Raw genomic sequence first — 7,678 nt, forward strand, 5'->3', positions numbered from 1 at the left:
AAACAAAAGAGAAAAAAAGGTGGGGAGAGAAAAGACAAAACAAACCCACAATAAATCCACATAGTACTGTTGTAATGCAAGGTAGCAACTCAATAAACCATTCAGAAAAATATCTTTACTGAAGTTCAGTTGTGTATGAGAAGTACTTTATGTACACTTGCAGCAGTGATTGGGGAAGTGCTTATGTAACTTGAGCAGCTGAATAAGAGTGGTGCTTATGCATACTTATAATGACTTGAAATGGTTTTATGTTTCAATTCCATACTTTTCAACACACATTTTACAGTACACAGTCAACAAATGTGAAATAAGTCACTAGCTACTGCAGTTAGTCATGCATCAAAATGGCAGTATAACATATTTTCCTTGATCTGTTCCCATCTTCCTTAGAATTTCTTTCAGCTGCAAAGGTATAAGCAGTTGTTTGCAGGATTACCACTGAAATGAGTTTTAAAAGCATTCCTGTACTACTGTTTATTCTACCCTGAGTTATGTGTAATATTTTCTACTATGGGTAGTTAAATAATAAATGTGTGGTGCATGGAGCATACTGATTATGCTCTGACATTAGGAAAAAGACAAACCAGTTAAGCACCAAACACTAACCTGAATGCCTTGCTCCATAGTTCTGGACCAGACACCATCCTGTTCCACTTTTTTTTTTAAGGGGATGCTGGATATCCACTGGAACCATGGCTCATGACTCTGGTGAGAAATACATCTGGAGATGCAGAGGAGAAATATAAATCAACCCTGTCCCAAACCCATACAGTGATTAAAATGTTGTGATTCAGGGCTGTGATTGAGAGCGGTTTCAGGTGTCTGGATGAGTCTGGGGTTCCCTTCAGTATGTCCTAGCTACTGTGTGTAGGATATTCACCTTCTCTTGCTTTCTGTATAATATGATTATTTGCCGGGCTGGTGGTGAAGTGACCCATGGCTAGTTGCATATGGTGTGCCTACCCTTTTTAAAAATAGATACACCTCCACCTTTTGCTCTTTCATGTTCAGTAGGTGGTTGGAATGTATACAGATGACACCACCTATACTCAGCCAAAAGATATGGCAAATCTGCTGGGCAACAAATAACTCCAATTTCACCTCTTTATCACCCCCCACTTCTCCCTGAAGAAATACTCTCTACCACTCCACTGCCAGTTATCAACAAATAACAGGCTCTCACTGCACACTCTAAATCTAAAAACATGACATCAATAGGGCCTGAACAGGTTGCATCTTAAACAGTTTAAATCAGGACTTATCAGGTTCATTAGGATCTCTATTTAACCACAGCCTCTGGAATGGCTTTGTCCTGGTAGAGTGGAGGACAGCAACAGTCATAACTCTGCATAAAGCAGGACTATATCCAGGGACTATATCCTGACAAGGGAAATTACAGACCTATAAGATTGACCAGTCTTGTATGTAAGGTCATGGAAAGAATAATCATGGACCTAATAAACAATGATGTAGGACACCTCCAAAGACTGGACCTGACCCAATTTGGCTTTGTCAAGAGCAGGTCATGCCTACTAAATCTGTTGGATTTCTTTGAGAAAGTCACTGAGGCCATGGATGAAGGTTAAACAGTACATACTGCCTATCTCGACCTGGCCAAGGCATTTAACACAATTCCCCACTCAGGTATTATAAATAAGTCAAAAAACTGTGCATATATCCTTACATCACCAAATGGCTAACCAATTGGCTCATGAACAAGACATGTGGTTAAAGTGGATAAATCCAGATTCAGCAAGAGGCCAGTTACTAGTTGTTGGCCACAGGGCTCAGTGTTGAGACCACTCCTATTTGGAATATACTTCTCTGAAGCCAAGGCTAATGTGGCAGGCCTCTGAATGACAAAGTGTGCTGATGCCTGCAAGCTGAGAGCAATCAAAGAATCCCCCAGTGATGTAGATATCCTTCAGAAGGGTCTAGATCAGACAGATGTTTGAAGCAATAACTATAGCTTAAAACTAACTTTGAAAAAAAAGCATTATCAAACAATATGGGAAGTCAAATACTCCTTGCAAATGACATCATCAATAGCACTTCTAAGAGTAGATTCAGCTGTAAGAGATCTAGGTACACAGATAGATAGTAGCCTGAACTTTGACCACCATGTGTCTACAGCGGTGAGGAAGTTTTTCTATGTGGCACAACTTATACGTTAAGGTAAGGGATCCAGATCCAGGGAGATTACAGTCCCAGTGAACACAGCCCTCATTAGACTGATAATTGAGTACAATGTGCCATTCAGAATGTACTTGACTAGGCACTTACAACAGCAGGAGTGACCTCAAAGGTTCCTCACAAAGAAAATACAGGGTGTAAATATATGCCCTATACAGACTAAAAGCCCTATCCCTTTATTCTCTCTCTCTATTAGCTATTAAAGGGTGATCTATGTCTGACCTACAAGGCACCCACAAATCCAGCTCTGATGGAGGTGTTACACATCCACAAGTCAAATCCAGCCCTGATGGAGCTGCTACACATCCACAAGTCAAACAGCATAAGGGTCATCTGATCTAGGGATGTAAATTAAGTCAGCAACTCAAACAAAACATGTTGAAGAGAAAGATATGTGTGTCAGCAATTGCCCCTTCTTTGGAACAGAATTCATATTCACATTAGCAGAGCCCTTACCTGGCCATCTTCAACTGCAATTTGCATCAATGGATGGAAAATCTCAAACTCACACCTGGGGTAGTGCCTATGTTCCTTATAAACAGGGGCAATCTGTAATATACTCAATGGACAGGCACAAATTCACACCATCCTTTTGCCCACTAGGGGCCATATATTGGGTAAACTAGTGTTATATTGAAAAGGCTTGTAAGAGCTCTTAAGCCACTAGACTAATAATTTCATATGAACTTATGAACTTGAGGCACTTGAAGCCAATCTTCCTAAACAATAAAAAATACTTAGATCACCTGTTGTCAAAACTATACCTCAGCCAGCCCAAAGGCATTCAGGAAAAACAACACCTAACAACACATACTGTTACTCTCAGTGAAGCTCTAAACACTAAGCCCATAAGGGAAGCAAACACGTTTTGCAGGACTCGCATAATAGGTGACTCTATAGTAAAATATACTAATGCCCATCTAACCAGGCTGAACAAGGAGACGATAACTGTTGGTTGCTTATTGGGAGCCAGGATCCTCCAAATCATGCACAGACTCAATTCATTACACCACAGGTACCACTATGATTCCATCATAGTCCATGTAGGTGTAAATGACCTGAGATGCACCTCCCTGGACTATATAAAGTACGATATAAAGTAACACATTATGGAGTTTTAAGACTATGTGCCTCAGGCTCATATGAGAGTAGCATTGAGCAGCATATTACCATCACCTAGGATGAGGCACAACATGAGCAAAAAATGATTGATTTCAACAACTGGCTGTCTTTCTGTTGTCATTCTAAGGGTATTTGTCAGCTTAGGAGGATATGGTCAACAGACCATGTTGCTTTGACAAGAATGGTCTGCACTTTTCCCCTCTAGGGATTTGAATACTGGCTAAAACTTTATCCACTCCCATTGTGCCATTTTCAGGCAATGCCAAATTGACAAATCTTCCAGCTTTGCAAAATCTACTCAGTTGAACCTCATGGTGTAGCTGTTCAGTAACAGGAGTCTAAATAACAAAAATTACACTCCCTTCAAGCTCTTCTCACACTTGAGAATATCAACATCTGTGCAGTTACCAAGACAAGGTTTAAAGCAGCAGAGAGTACCATGGAAGTGCAATGTTTCAGTGCCTTCTACAATTTTAAACCAATGGCTGCATAGACAAGGGCTAAAGGTTAAGGTTTCTCAATATACATTAAAAATAATCTTCTAAGGTGGTCAAATAGGATGATTCACTGGAGTTCCTGCATGTGCAGATCACCATAGACAAAATCCTTTACCATATTCTAGCCAGCTATCGGTCACCATTCATGTCCTAAGAAGCTCACAATGCATATATGGACTGACTGGAGACACTTACCGTCCAAACTAGCATTCTATTCATAGGAAACTTTAATTACCTCTCTATAGACTGGGAATCCTATGTGGCCTCAGATCTACAGGCACAGATAATGCTGGACTTCTGAAACACAAACTCTCTTGACCAAACAGTGAATGCACCCATTGGAAGCTCCAACATGCTGGACCTCATGTTCAGAAATATGGGGGCACATTTGAACCCCCACCCCCTACTCCCATGTGTTATCCTCCTCGGTAATGTCCGGCCATAAAGCTGTCTCATTCAAAATCAACTGGGCAATCCCATTAAAACCAGTGACAGTTTGGAACTATACCAAGGCAAGTTACCTGTAATTATGTGATGGTTTGGTAAAATTCAGTGTCCCTCCAAACCCCAAGAACACACCAGCCTATACTAAATTGCTCTCACAAAACTCTGTGCAACCATGTCAATGACTGTATAGAGAGTGCTGTACCTACTAGAAGTAAGCCCAGGACTAGTCCCAGAAACAAACCACCCTTATGTCATCCCATATTAAACAGGATATACAACAAAGGGAAAAATATGGCAAAAAAACAGGAAGGGTAATTCCCATAAAGATAGAAATTCTATCATCAAATTAAATGGGGAACTAAGAGGGATAATTAGGTCAAGCAAAACCAACTCTGAGGATATGATAGCCTCCCAGGAGAAAGATAACCATAAGGCCTTCTACATCTATGTCAGAAACCTCAAGGGCAGCATACAGCAATGTGCTGAACTGGTGGTTAATGGTGCCACATTCATCAAGCCTGGCAAAATAGCGAACCTGCTGGCTGACAAATTCAGTTCCAACTTTAACCCCCTTCCCCCATCTGTCTAACCATTCCCCCAAAATACCCTCAAACATAACAATTCCAGCTATAACTAGGGAGCATGTACTGGCTGCACTCACTAAAGCCAAGAACAAGGTCTCAATGGGCCTTGATAACATCCCAGGATGCTTGTTGAATAGTCTAAAATATGACTTATCAGGACCCTTGGAGATATTATTTAACTACAGTCTGAAAACAGGCTTTGTGCCACATGAATGAAGGACTGTGATGATCATCCCCCTTCATAAAGGAAGACTTTCAGCAGATCCTGGAAACTACAGACCCATTAGTCTGACTAGTCTTATTTTCAAAGCCATAAAAGAATTATCATGGAAATTATCAGTAAGGACATAGGAGACCTCCAGACACTGAATCCATCCCCAGTTTGGCTTTATCAAGGCAGGTCATGCTTATGGAAAAGGTGAAGTTTTTTGAAAAAGTCACTAAGGCAATGGATAAGAAGAAAATAATGCATACCACCTACCGTAACACACTGGATAACTAGCTAACTGGAGGTTAGAATTGATGAGACCATCTCCACAAAGAGGCCAGTCACCAGTGAAGTCCCCCAGAGTTCTAGGCCCACTCCTCTTTGGCATCTACTTCTTCGATGTCAAAGCCAATGTCAGAGTCTATGACTGCAAACTGGGAGCAGTCATTGAATCCCCCAAGATAAGGACACCCTTTAGGAAGGTCTAATAAATACAAAAGCTTAGTGCCAAAGCCATAGCTTAAAACTCAATACCAAGAAATGCATTATAGTACCTTTCAGAAAGTCTGCCAACCCAGGAAATCATGTAATTAATAAAACATCATTAAAAGTTGGTTCACTAGTCAGAGATCTAGGACCTCTTGTAGATAGTAACATAGCATTTAAAGCGCATGTATTCAAGGTAGTAAGACAATTCTTCTATATTGTTAAACCTTAAGCAAGTACATAGCATCATCATTTCACTGTACTCGGCCCTCATCAAACCCTTCATAGAGTATAATGCCTCCTTCTGTATGTACCTGACCAGACTCATGCAGCAAGGGGAATGTCCACAGCTATTGTTTACAAAAAGAACACAGGGAGTAAACACAATGCCCTATGCTAATCGTCTCAAAGCCCTGTCAGTATTATGTATACTTTTGACATGTGATCTTTGCCTGGCATACAATGCATCCCTGGACATTGTTTTATAAACTTTTGGCACATTCACAAAACAAACAGCATCAGCACCATTAAATTAAAAGATCTAAATTTTGTTTGTAACATATGTAGAATATGTTGGAGAGACAGATATGTTTCTCCCAAGAATTTCGATTCTCTGGAACAGACTCTTCATCCATATGAAACAAAGTTCCTCCCTATCCGCATTCGTATTTAAGAAGAAATTTGGACCAATGGATGGGTAATCAAAACTTCACCCCTGGTCTGGCACCTAAGTCTCTGATGGATAGAGGCAGTCAGTAAATCACCCCTATATAAATCAAATTTGTGGGTCATATTTGGATTGCATTGCTAGACTTATAAGTTTGAGTACAAATTGTCGTCTGGAGAGTTAGTCACTGGTGTTTCATCTATGCATGTCTGTTGTTTAAAATGTATTGTTTCGAAGTTTTTGGTAACATACAATATAAAACAAAGAAGGTGAGGGACTACATCCCCCACACCACCTAATGTGGGGGGATGTGCCCCCCAACTATATATACTAACTCCAGAATTGCACTACAGTGGGGAAAAGGGCATATACCTTTTACTTGGCTTACAGTACTCTGCACAGTGCTATATATACTAAGTTCAGTGAAATGAGTTTCAGTAATTTGTGTTTTCAGCTATGTGGTCAGGGTGAAATGAAATTCAGTGAAATAAGATGCAACAAAACAAAGTAGATGTGTGTGTGTGTGTGTGTGTGTGTGTGTGTGTGTGTGTGTGTGTGTGTGTGTGTGTGTGTGTGTGTGTGTGTGTGTGTGTGTGTGTGTGTGTGTGTGTGTGTGTGTGTGTGTGTGTGTGTGTGTATAAAACACAATCAACACATTGCTATCTTTATTTTGGTAATAATAAAATGAAAATTAACATTTTGCTGAGCATATAGTTGATGTGTTTTTTCCCACCAGATATCACATTTCAGTAATAAATACTCCACTTTAGTTAGCTAAAAAGGTGGCAACCCTTGTATGAGAGGTAATGCCTCTTACATGATGAGTGCATGTGAGTATTTTGCTTTTTTTGTGTTTTGCAGTGAAATTTCATGAATCCTTTTAAAATGCCACTGGACTGATTAGTGTTTTAGAAATAAATAAAAAGTCTTACCTGGTTTTAAGACAATTGATAGCACATGTAAAGCCAGGCAGCTCAAAGATGTAGAAGTTGAAACACAGATTGTATTTCTCTGAAGAATCCTTTTCATCCACCACTTTTACTTAAATGCCAATATACTACAGATGGAAGACAAGTACAAAAATAAGAGTTTATATTTCATCTGTTAAATTACCTTTAACTTCAACTAAGAAGATGTCAAGATTAAATATTGAGTTTTAAAGAATTATGTTTTTATCCTGTATGAAAGTCAAATACCTTAAATAATTTAAAACCTCTAACACATGAACTAGACTTTGTAACAATAACAACACTAACAGCTTCAGGAACATGATCCAGACCTAACTGGTGTGAATAGTCTTCACAAAGAATATGCACAATCATTATGTCTCTAAAATGCGAACACCCACCATCTCCTGAACCTCTTTCAATACAGTAAGTAATATAATGTACTATATATATATGAATAAATACATGATACTACACACGCACACATTTAATAAAAGAATATTTGGCTTACAATGGAAAAATGTTGG

General features: G+C 39.5%; 1 long non-coding RNA gene across 1 annotated transcript in view; it reads right to left on the reverse strand.

Annotated features, from left to right (window-relative positions):
• The window catches only part of LOC122801363, a 75,044-nt gene extending 67,787 nt beyond the window's left edge, over positions 1–7,257 (reverse strand). The window contains exon 1 of the long non-coding RNA XR_006364690.1: positions 7,137–7,257. This is a non-coding gene — a long non-coding RNA (uncharacterized LOC122801363). The remainder of the gene's footprint in view (positions 1–7,136) is intronic.
• Positions 7,258–7,678: the final 421 nt, after the last annotated feature.

Source organism: Protopterus annectens, chromosome 4.part1 (genome assembly GCF_019279795.1).
Source record: "Protopterus annectens isolate FY-2018-M chromosome 4.part1, PAN1.0, whole genome shotgun sequence".
In the NCBI taxonomy this organism is placed as follows: domain Eukaryota; kingdom Metazoa; phylum Chordata; order Ceratodontiformes; family Protopteridae; genus Protopterus; species Protopterus annectens.